Source organism: Talpa europaea (assembly GCF_964194135.1).
Source record: "Talpa europaea genome assembly, chromosome: 4".
Classification (NCBI taxonomy): Eukaryota; Metazoa; Chordata; class Mammalia; order Eulipotyphla; family Talpidae; genus Talpa; species Talpa europaea.
In genome coordinates, this window is record NC_140070.1 from 19,973,298 (window position 1) to 19,985,289 (window position 11,992).

Here is an 11,992-nt window from a genome sequence, read left to right on the forward strand (position 1 = left end):
AGCACACAGTTGTACTCATTATGATGATAGCTATGAACACTCTATCAAGAATTATGTTCAGAAACTGATATATATACATATATATATAAAACCCCCAAAATTGTATTATAAATTTATTTCATAAATTCTCTTTGTTATTTCCTCAGTCATGATTCCTTTGAAGACTGGCTATTCATTGGCATACAATAACTCTGTGGCAACATAGACAATTAAAGGGTACCCAAATAGCTTTGAGAATAAAAAAGGAAAAGAGAGGAAGGAGAAAGGGGAAGACAAAAGGAAAGAGCAAGGAAGGAAGCATTAAAGAAAAGGGAATAAATAGGGGCCTCCCCCATGGTGCGGCAGGTTAAGCACCGTGCTGTGAAGCTGTCCGCAGCCTCTGAAGCGCAGGTTCGATTCCCGGCCAGCCAGGGAGATTCCCACATGGCAGGGCAGACCTCTCCTGTCTCACCCGCTGCTCCCCTCAGCAGTGTACTTTGGTCCTTCTGCCTTTTCTGCTCCCCACTCTGTCTCCGGTGAATTCTCTCACCCTCCTGTGCTTCTGGTCTTTACCCCAGTGCTTGCATAAATAAATAAATCTTAAAAAAAAAAAAGGAAAAATATAATTCCTTTTGAAAATTATTCTAAACTTAGTTCTGCAAAATTGTTTTTCCTTTGGGTAATAACTTATCTCAGAAATTAATATTATGCATATACCATAATTTTTGCCTGTGTTTTCACGGAATTTGTTCACATTAAGAAAAAGCACAAAATTTACATAATGGTAATATTGGTTAGTCACACCTAAAGGTGGAAAGACAGTGTCCACTTGATTACCACTTGACTATTCCAAAGAGGCATGCTTTCCTTTCCCAATGAGGATATGGAAGAAGCTCATTGTCAGCATTCCCATCCAGGTCTTTCTAACACCAAAGCTCCTGTTCAGTCCATGAGCGCAATACCACGCACACGGATAACATGTATTATTCAACTCTCTTACTTTTCTTTTTTTTTAAAAAGATTTATTGTTTATGCATACAAGAACTGGGGTACAGACAAGAGGTGTGGGGGGTGAGAGGACTCACCAGAGACAGAGTGGGAAGCAGAACAGGCAGATCTACTGAAATACACTGCTGAGGGGAGCACCGGGTGAGATAGGAGGTCTTAGACAGGGTTGTTTCCTGGCTGCCAGGCATCAAACTCGTGCTGCAGTGGCTGCCAATAGCTTGACAGCGCTGTCTTTAACACCTGCACCACCAGGGAGGCTCCTCAAGTCTTTTACTTTTCTACATGCTTGTCAGTAGCTCTATGAACAAAGCCCTGTTGAGAGCTTCTCTTCCACATAGTTGCCCTCTACACCTACTAAACCCTTGCCTTATATCTTCAAAGAATTCTCTGCTTCTCCCTTAAACTTGTCCTAAAATCTTATCACTTTTACACAGAAATCTGTGTGCCTTGTGAATGTCAAGCATGACTATTTCAAATTCCTCCAGGCTTTTGAGCTATAGTTCTTAGTTTCCACACTTAGTAACTACATTCATACCACAAGTACAGAAAAACCCTTGGGACAAATGGATGTGGGAACTGCAGTGAATTAACAAAGAAACACTCTAACAAAAAACAGCCTTCTTAAAAATCTCCCTTATGCAAGGATTAACTTTTGTTTTTGCTCCAAAATATCCCAGTGGGAACCTTATTTCTTAGTGATAAGAAATAATATTGCCATCATCTCCAGGGAGGACACCACCCACACCAGCTGCCACCCTAAGGTCCTGAGAGATGTGAAAATGGAGGGCGAGGTCAGAGGGGAAAGGCTGGCATGCCATGAATGTGTGAAGACACGCAGGAGTAAATGACGACATCTTTTCTCAGCCAGACCTGAGGCTTCACCACTTTACCTCTTCCTTCCTTTTCTTTGAGCCACACATGAGTTTCTGCTTGGCCTTTTAAAGGGTAAAACTTGAGAACTAAGCTTGAAGACATCTGCCTTTTGCAAATAAAAGACAGAAGAACAGCAAACAAGTGATATTCCAAAGCAGGGAGTCCCACAAACCAAAACCAAAACCAAAACCTCTTGGTTGGTTAAAGCCTCACAGAATTCTTGGCTCAACCCCATATCTGTCTTGTTTCTCCTCAAGAAAAGGAAGAGTTTCAAGCTTTTTTTTTTTTTAAAGGTTTATTTATTTATGCATACAAGAACTGGGGTACAGGCCACAGGTGTGGGGGGGAGGTGAGAGGATTCACCAGAGACAGAGTGGGGAACAGAACAGGCAGATTGACTGAAATACACTGCTGAGGGGAGCAGCGGGGGAGACAGGAAAGGTCTGCTGCATCATGTGGGTGACCTCCCTGGCTGAGGAATCGAACTTGTGCTGCAGTGGCTGGCAATAGCTTGATAGTGCTGTATTTAACCCCTGAGCCACCAGGGAGGCCCCAAGTTTCAAGTTTTCTATGGGAACCTTTAAGAAACCATTTCTTTGATTGACTATAGTGTCTGGTATAGACACTTGAATTGACTTCACAGCGACCTCTAAAAAGAATGAATAATGAATACATGAGGAATAAAAACTAAGAAAGTAAAATCATTATTTGTATAAAAACAAGTTTTGTCAATAGTAACCTATTCTGCAAAACCTCGAAATATGATGCACTTAGAAGAGAAACCAGGCTGGAGAAACAAAGGTGTAATAGAAACCCAAGATTTGGAAAATGTGTCAGAAGTTAAAACATCCACCAATTTTTGATGGATGTTTTCTCTAAAATTTACATTTCACTACCTTTTCAAGCGAAGATATTGATAATAAATAACACTTATTTTAATCATTTTGAGTCATTAGGTATTATGTCACACTTCATGTAGTTGATATGTGATATTTAGAAGTAGTGGACTCTAACTGAAATAGTGCTAAAAGGTCTATAGCATGACATGTTGGCAGGGAGGCAGGCTTTAACATTTTGGAATAAAAATAGTCACCATAACAATAATAACTAACACAATAGAGGATTTATATTGCTGAGTTAAAAAATGCAAGTTAGGGCCTCCCCGGTGGCGCAGCGGGTTGAACACAGCGCTGTGAAGCTGTCCGCAGCCTCTGCAGTGTGTGTTTGATTCCTGGCCAGCTAGGGATTTTCCCACATGGCGCAGCTGACCTCTCCTGTGGCACTCGCTGCTCCCCTCAGCAGTGTATTTCAGTTGTCTGCCTGTTCTGCTCCCCGCTTTGTCTCTGGTAAATCCTCTCACCCTCCTGCGCCTCTGGCCTGTACCCCAGCTCTTGTATAAAAAATAAATAAATAAATCTTAAAAAATGCAAGTTATACAACAGTTTGTTGTAAATCTGTTTCATGAGAGGATAATTTATATTATATAATTTTATAACAAACACATAAATATAAGAATTTTTTAAAGATAAGAAATCCCCTTGCACACCCACTTACACTTTCACTCCAGATATATAGATGGATAGATAGGTAGACACAGCTAGATATAGATAAATATAGGTATGACTATTTGGTTATTTATAGGGGCATAGATAAGTAGAAGAAACATCAAAGGTTCTAACCTTCTATTCTATCTCCCTTGCCATATGTGTCTGAGTTCTGTGTTTTCCAAACATTTCTTTAAGAATCAGCACACACAAGGCGCAGATATTGGGTGGCTGGGTCAGCTGACCCCAGGGGACAATCGGGCTGATTTAGGCCGCTTGCCTCAGCCTCACAGTCGCTGCCGCCATGGCCAGTCAGTCGCAGGGCATCCAGCAGTTCCTGCAGGCCGAGAAGAGGGCCGCCGAGAAGGTGTCCGAGGCTCGCAAATGAAAGAACCGGAGGCTGAAGCAGGCCAAAGAAGCAGCTAAGGCTGAAATTGAACAGTACGGCCTGCAGAGGGAAAAGGAATTCAAGGCCAAGGAAGCTGCGGCTCTGGGATCCCATGGCAGTTGCAGCACTGAAGTGGAGAAGGTGACCCAGGAGAAGATGACCATCCTCCAGGCCTACTTCCAGCAAAACAGGGATGAAGTTCTAGATAACCTTTTGGCCTTTGTCTGTGATATCAAGCCAGAAATCCATCAAAACTATCGCATAAATGGATAAGGGGAGAAGAAAGAAGTGCCTGTTCCATGGATTGGCATTTTAGATGCCATTTTAGATCCTGGAATATGAAGCTCTAGCAAGGCTTGAGTTATATTCTTCTGTAAAGGCATTAAATTATTTTCATATATTATATAGTAGGTCCCTTCACTTTTTGAGGAACAGCAAATCTAGCTTCTTTGTACAGACTTAGAGCTTATCCAAAGATTTCATCTTTTTACCTCATATTTTTTAGAAATTTAATGGGTAGGCATTGTCTGTTTTCCTATGCTATTAACTCAAGCAACATATATATCAAAACTGACTTTTTCTTTCTTAGATGTAGTTAAAAAGAAGTTTTGTTACTTTTTTTAAAGAAAGAAAGGGATTAAGTATTATTTTCCCTAATGCTTTCCTGAAGGTCAGGGGCTTTATCTACGAAAAAGTAGTAAATAGTTATTTGTAACCTGTGTGAAGCGGCACCAAGCCTTACATAGTCCTTTCTGGCTAAGACTTAGAACAATGAATAACTAGTATAATTGTTTTATCTGCTTTTAGTTTCTCTTAATCAAAATTACTAGAAGATAGAATTCAAGAACTTATTACATGTTATTACTTGGTGTACTCAGTCATTTAAAAGTAAAGATTCTTCATCATGCGTAAAAAAAAAAAAGAATCAGCACACACACACAAATAAAAAAGTTTGCTTTTGTGTACTACTCAGCTTTGAAAAATGAAATCCTTGCCACTTGTGACAACATGGATGGAAACTGAGGAGATTATGTTAAACAAGGTAAGCCAAAAGGAGAAAGACAAATACTGAACAGTTTCACTTATATATGGAATATAAGGAAACAAAACAAGGAACAAAGACAAACCAAAATATATCCCTGAATTCTGACTGTAGAACTGACATTCCCAAGTGGGACGGAAGAGGGAGCACAGTAGTGGGGGGTCCAGCAGACTGTGGTGGGAGGAACAGTGCTTGGGTGGCGGGTGGTGGTATGGTGACATGCATTTGAAGAGGTGTGAACTTGTACTCCTTCAACATATGTAGTGTTGTTAAATAATCTTACCTCATTTTTAAAGAAAAAAAATCAAAAGACAAAAAAAGTTAAAAAATAAATGTTGGGGTTTTTTTTCCCCCAAAGACATACAGATATCCTAGTAATATTAACTTACCTTGTTGTGCCCTTAGTAATCTATCTTTGAAAACTTTCTGTGCTATTGAGTCATTCCTCAGATATTGAATCTAATCCTGCACTGCTAGAGAAGTATTCTTTGTGTACACTTGCAGCCATAATGAAAACCCTTTACCATTACACTTTGTGCTGATGTATGACAATTCCTCTATACTCACAGGTGAAATCACTAGGTGAAAAGAAATTTCACATTTAAATCTGATAGATACTAGCAATAGCCCAACAAAATGCCTTAGAATTTGAATTTCTACTGACAATTGGTAAAAAGATCCAATTCCTCACCTTTCCCCAACAGACTAGATATTAGTCCTTATTTTTTTCCACTGATCCTATTGGATAAAAATTACAACATACTTGTCTTATGTTTAATCTGCCTTATTACTGGTTTCCTGTGGTAATGTACATCACTTGTGTTAATTTCATTTGCTTTTCTATCAGATTTCTTGTTTATTCTTATTGAATTTTAGTTACTCAATATGTTATGCATTTTAATACTTTATTATGGAAGATTTACTCATGAATTTTCATTTAATTTTTCCATGTGGTTGTTCTGATGCTTTAATTTTTTTAGATAGACATAACTGTCATGTATTACTCCTTATGAATTTTGGGTCTTATGTTAGTATATGCAAATTATTTTCCACTATTGCATTAACAAATATTTTCTTTTTTTTTTAATTTCCTAGGCGAACAAAGTTGGTTTGATTTTTATTTATTTTTTTTAAGATTTATTTATTTATTTATACAAGCACTGGGCAGAGTCAGAAGCGTGGGAGGGTGAGATAATTCACCAGAGCCAGAGCAGGGAGAAGAACAGACAGACTGACAAAATACACTGCTGAGGGGAGCAGCGGGCGCGGCAGGAGAGGTCTGCACACCATATGCGACCCTCACTGGCGGCCGGGGATCAAACCGGCGCTGCAGAGGCTGCGGGCAGCTTTGCAGCCCAGTGCTCAACCGCTGCGCCATCAGGGAGGCCCTATTTTCTATTTTCATATAATTGTATTTGATATTTTTATAACTTTGGACTGCTTTTTTAAAATTCATATGTAGTTTTTCTTTTTTATGATATGAAATGGGAATCTAGATCGAATTTTTGGTGTGTTTCAAGTTGATATCTAGTTATCCTAATCATAATCTTTCCTCATTAATTAGAAATATGTCCAACTGACAAAACCCATATATGAATATAAATTTTCTTCTGCCCTCACTATTGTCTTTCGTTCATCTATTTAGCAATTCTTGCTTCAATATTACACTATTTTAATTATTTCTGTTTTATCCTAATTCCTGAAAGAATAATTCTCCTTATTTTAAAAAATTTGATGTAAATCTCCATATTCTCTTTCAGAAAATTTTAAAAGTAATAGGTCAATTTGATAATGATTTGTTTGGTTTTTATTAGTTTGCCACTGAATTTATAAATTAATTAAAATATAAATTAATTTATAAATTAATTAATTAGTTGATTCCATTCTTGATATATTGTGTTATTCACATCTGTTTATCTCCTTGCATCATATGTTATATGTTAATACAGAATTTCCTTATCTGTACTATGTGTGCTCATATATGTTTGCTAGATATTCGGCTATTGAAAATGTTATTATGTTATTATAATTTCTAATTAAATATTGTTCCTGCAAGGTACTAATTTAAATAAGCTGGTTTGGTATATAGTCAATATATAAACTCTTTTATTACCTCAGTTTGTCAGTTGGTCTACTTGGTTTTCTATGTAGACAATCAGATGACATACAAGTAATGAAATTTCCCCTTATTTTTCTATATATATTCTTTTCTTCTAATTACATTACTTTTCTTAATGAATTAAAATTTGATTCATAGTATAGAAGAAAGCCTTATCCTACTACCTTTAACAAAAAATGTGTCTTATTTCTCAAAATCATGTCTCATATTTGCTTTAGGTTTCTGCTAAAGTTTTTCAAGTAAAATACATTTGAAAGTCTGTTACTTCTAGCTCACTAAGGGCTTTTACCAGAAATGGGTATTGAATTTCTTTCCTAAGCAATTTTGGTAACTATGAGAAATCATAAGGTAACCCCATTATTTCCCTCCTTTGGTCTGAAAATAAAGTGATGCACTGGAGAACAATGGGTGCTTTGATGGTGAGAAAGCTACAATGGTCAAAGTATTAGCAAAGATGTAAAACAATGATACATCACTTTAAAAAAAAAAGTCATTCTTAGTAGAAAGGACACTGTTGACCAGATTGTGGGGGTGGGAGGGGTTTCAAAGGGAGAGGGGAGGGTGGGCACATGGCATTGGCATGGAGGTTTGGCAGAAGGTAAGTGAGGCATGTGCACATAGGAGTAAACATGCTAGCTACAAGGTCATGTGCACACATATATGACTGACTACTTCTTTTTAAAAAGATGTGGTGTGACACAAAATGGAACACTACTCAGTTCTAAAAAATTAGTTGAAATTTTGCTACATGTAATAACATTAATGGATCTAGAAGGGATTAAGTTAAGCGAAATAAGTCAGAAAGATTTATGGAAGATGATTTCCCTCATATGTGTAAAATTGAAAAGCAAAGGAATGTACAAATTAAACTAAACAAACCTTAGAAATCTGCTGGAAGAACTAAGGCTCTAAGAAGGGCAGGGAAAGTCGGGCATGGGGAGCAAAGACTATAGTCTTTAGAGGATTATGTGCCTTTATGATGTGCGTGGTGTGTGACATACATAGAAGGGGTGTGAACTGTAACTCTACATCATATATGGTATTGTATACTATTACCTCAGTTTAAAAATACAATTAAAATATAAAATTACATGTATTTCCCATAAATAATCCTCAAAGTGTTCACAAAGTTCTTTTAGGAGATCATAATGTAAAGCTAACAATGGTATCTATTTCAGGATTTATTTTTTAAAATATAGATAAATAAAAAAGTGTTACATCTGGGCACAATAAATAGATAAATAAATAAATAATAAAGTGATACATTGATGGAATTCCTATATTGATACTATTCTTGCAATCCTGGAAAAAATAGTAACTACTATTTATTGGATAATCTCTACATGTTAGACACTATGCCAAGCTGTGTATTATTTTATGAAGATTTATTCTATTTATTTATGCATACAAGAACTGGGTATAGGCCAGAGGTGAGAGGATTCACCAGAGACAGAGTGGGGAGCAGAACAGGCAGATCTACTGAAATACACTGCTGAGGTGAGCAGCAGATGAGACAGGAGAGATCTGCTGCACCATGTGGGTCAGCTCCCTGGCTGGGGATCAAATTCATGCTGCAGTGGCTGGCAATAGCTTAATAGCACTGTGACTTAAACCCCTGCACCATCAGGGAGGCCCTAACATGTATTATTTTATTTAATACTCATTATAGCCCTCGGAGAGGGAGTAGTGGATTGAATGACAGCCTCAAGCAGACCTGTCCATGTCCTAACTTCCAGAGTATATGCATATGACTTTTTTTGAGAAAAAGGTATTTGAGGATATAAATTAAGAAATTTGAGATTAAATCATTCTGGATGACCCAATACAGGTGTCCTTGTAGGAGAAAGGCCAATGGATACTTGACACACAGGAAAAGACTGTGAGGATAGCAGCAGAAATTAAAAATGGTGAGGTCACAACCTATTCCTGGAGCCAGTCAAAAGTGGAAAAGACAGGCATGGATTGATCCACAGAGCACTCAGAGGGAGGGTTTTCAGACCTTTGGCCTCTAAAGCATTGAAATAATATATTTTTGATCCTTTAAAGCCATCCAGGTTGTAGTAATTTTCATAGCAACCTAATATAGTAGGTTATGATTATTACTGTTCCAAATTTAATATCAAAGGACTTTATATTCCACTCTTTAATAGCTCATTGACTATTCAATGAAAAAGTAAGAATAAAAACTTCCACTAAATAAATGTAGACATCATGTAAAATTTAAATGAATGGCTGGCCTTTTATTGCTTTAGGTAAGGAAACATCCAGTGGCCAATACAAAGAATGGTGAACTGAAACAAGACAGTATTCACCAAAAACAGACTCAAATGTGTCCCTGGTGGAGCAAGCGGTTAAGACACAGCAGTATGAAGCAATCTGCAGTCACTGCAGCATGAGTTAGATCACAGCCAGTGAGGTGACCCATATAGCCCAGCAGACCTCTCCTGTCTCGCCTGCTGCTCCCCTCAGCAGTGTATTTCCTCAGTCTGCCTGTTCTGCTCCCCACTCTGTCTCTGGTGAATCCTCTCAATGCCTCCTCCCCTCGTCCCCCCACCCCCCCGTACCTCTGACCTGTACCCCAGTTCTTGTATGCATGAATAAATAAATCTTTAAAAAAAAAGAGACTCAGGATGAAGTATAAAATCAGAGTCTGGGATTAAATTGTTTAAGGTGGACTTTAAAGCCAGGAAACTTTTTAGAATTGAAAAAACTTCATGGCATATATTAAGGTTGGTAGAGAAAGGATTTTTGTTTTTAATTTTTTTACTGAAGTAGCACTGCATTAAAACATTATCTAAGTTTTTCAGGTATGCATCATGAAAAAACATATGTGCTTATATTACATTAAGTTCACAACAAGTTTATGGCTTTTACGTGAGGATTAAAAAAAAAAAAACATTTTGAAGAAAGTAAAGCTGTTTGTGTTAGTAAGCTAAGTATTTTTTCTGAAAAACAAATTTTTATCCAGATAGTTTAGTTTGAAAGAATTTCCTTAAGCAAACAGTGAAGCTGTTTATTGGTTTGCAGATTTATCTTCATTTTACTAGAAAACATCAAGCCTAAAGAATGTGAGTCTGTATCTGTGTGTGTGTGGTAAAATATGCCTAACAAAATTTCCCTATTCTAATCATTTTATTTTAAGTGTACATTCCTGTGGCATTAAGTATATCCACATTGTTCTTCAATCATCACCAGGATCACTTAATCTTCTCCAAGAAGAACCTCTAAACTCATTAAATAATAACTCACCATTTCTCCCTCCTCCCAACCCCTAACAATCCCCATTTTACTTTCTGTGTCCATGAATTTTACTACTTTAGGAGCCTCACAGAAGTGAAATCATACATACTTGTCCTTTTCTGCCTGATTTACTTTACTTAGCGTAATGCCTTCAAGGTGCATCTATGTTGTGGAATGTGCAAAAATTCCCTTTCCTGTAAAGGGTGTATCATATTCAAATGTATGTATATAACACATCTGTCTATCCATGTGAACACTTGGGATGCCCTTTTGGGTGTATATCCTACTTGGAATTACTGGTAATTCAATGTTCAATCTTTTCAAGAATCACCATACTTTTTTCCACAGCAGTTATGTTATTTTAAATGTCCACTAACAGTGCACAAGCATTGTAATTTCTCCTTATCCTTGTCAACACGTGTTATTTTCTGTTTGTTTGTTTGTTTATTTGTTTGTTTTAAGAGTAGCCATCCTAATGAGTATGAAATGATATCTCATTATGGTTTTGATTTATACTTCTCTAATGAATAGTGATGATGAGCATAGTTTCATATGCTCATTAGGTATTTGTTATCTTCTTTGGAGATATGTCTGTTCAATTTCTTTGTCCATTTTTTAATTGGGCTTGTTGACTTTTTACATTTGAGTTGTAGGAATTATGTAGGATTATGCACATATCCTGCATATGCATCTCTTGCATCTCTTATCAAATACAAGATTTGTAAGACTAAATACCTGAAGAGGTGGGAATCTATATTTCTGAATCATATACAATAATGTAAGTCAATGTTACCTTAATAAAAAAAAATGGAATTTTAAAGACATTTTCTACCAACTTCTCCATTACAGAACATTCCCATTTTATACAAATTATTTCAGAAGGTAGGAATAAAGTAACTATGAAACTCATTTCATGAAGATTCATTCAATATTCATCCAGAGAAACAGAATCAGTAAAAGGCATGTAATAAGAGATTGTTGCAAGAAGTTGACTAAAGTGATTGTGGGGACTGACATAACAGGTCTGAAATCATAAGACAAGACATCAGAAAGAGGTGGCTGGAACTTGTTGACATGAGCTAAAAAATGCTAGGCACACAGAAGAATTCATACTTTCTGAGGGAAACCTCAATTCTGCTCTTAAGACACTTGAATTGATTAAATCAGCTTGCCCAGGACAGTCTATGGTAATCATTCAATAAATATTTTAGGATAATTTCCATTATTTAAATTCAACTGATTATACATTTTAATGACGTCCATAAAATATATAGTAACATCTAGTTTATTGATGGAATCAAAAATATATAATTATAAATTGTCAAGTTGATAAATAAAACTGATCAACACAAAATTAATATATCTATACCAAAGTCAGAACAGTTCCAGTGCCTCCCTGGTGGCACAAGGGGTCAAGTGTCAGCCCTATCAAGCTTTCACCAGACACTGTGTAGCTATCACCAGCCACTGAGGCCTGAGTTCCATCCCCGGCCAGGGAGCTGACCCACATGGTGCAGCAGACCTCTCCTGTCTCACCCACTGCTCCCCTCAGCAGTCTTACCAGTAGATCTGCCTGTTCTACTCCCCACTCTGTCTCTGGGAATCCTTTCATCCACCCACCTCAAACCTCTGGCCTACACCCAGTTCTTGTATGCATAAATAAATAAAAATAAAATAAAAAAAAAGAACAGTTTCTCCGGTGGAAAGAGGGTTGAGCACAGCACTATGAAGCTGTCCCCAGCCTCTGCAGCGCAGGTTCGATCCCTGGCCGGCCAGGGAGATATCTCCTGTCTTGCCCG

The 11,992-nt window shown here is 37.2% G+C and overlaps 1 pseudogene across 1 annotated transcript; it reads left to right on the forward strand.

Annotated features, from left to right (window-relative positions):
* Window positions 1-3,708: 3,708 nt before the first annotated feature.
* LOC311169649 (V-type proton ATPase subunit G 1-like) lies at window positions 3,709-4,065 on the forward strand (annotated as a pseudogene). Its single transcript has one exon. The product of its transcript is annotated as a V-type proton ATPase subunit G 1-like (transcript).
* The last annotated feature ends 7,927 nt before the right edge of the window (window positions 4,066-11,992 follow it).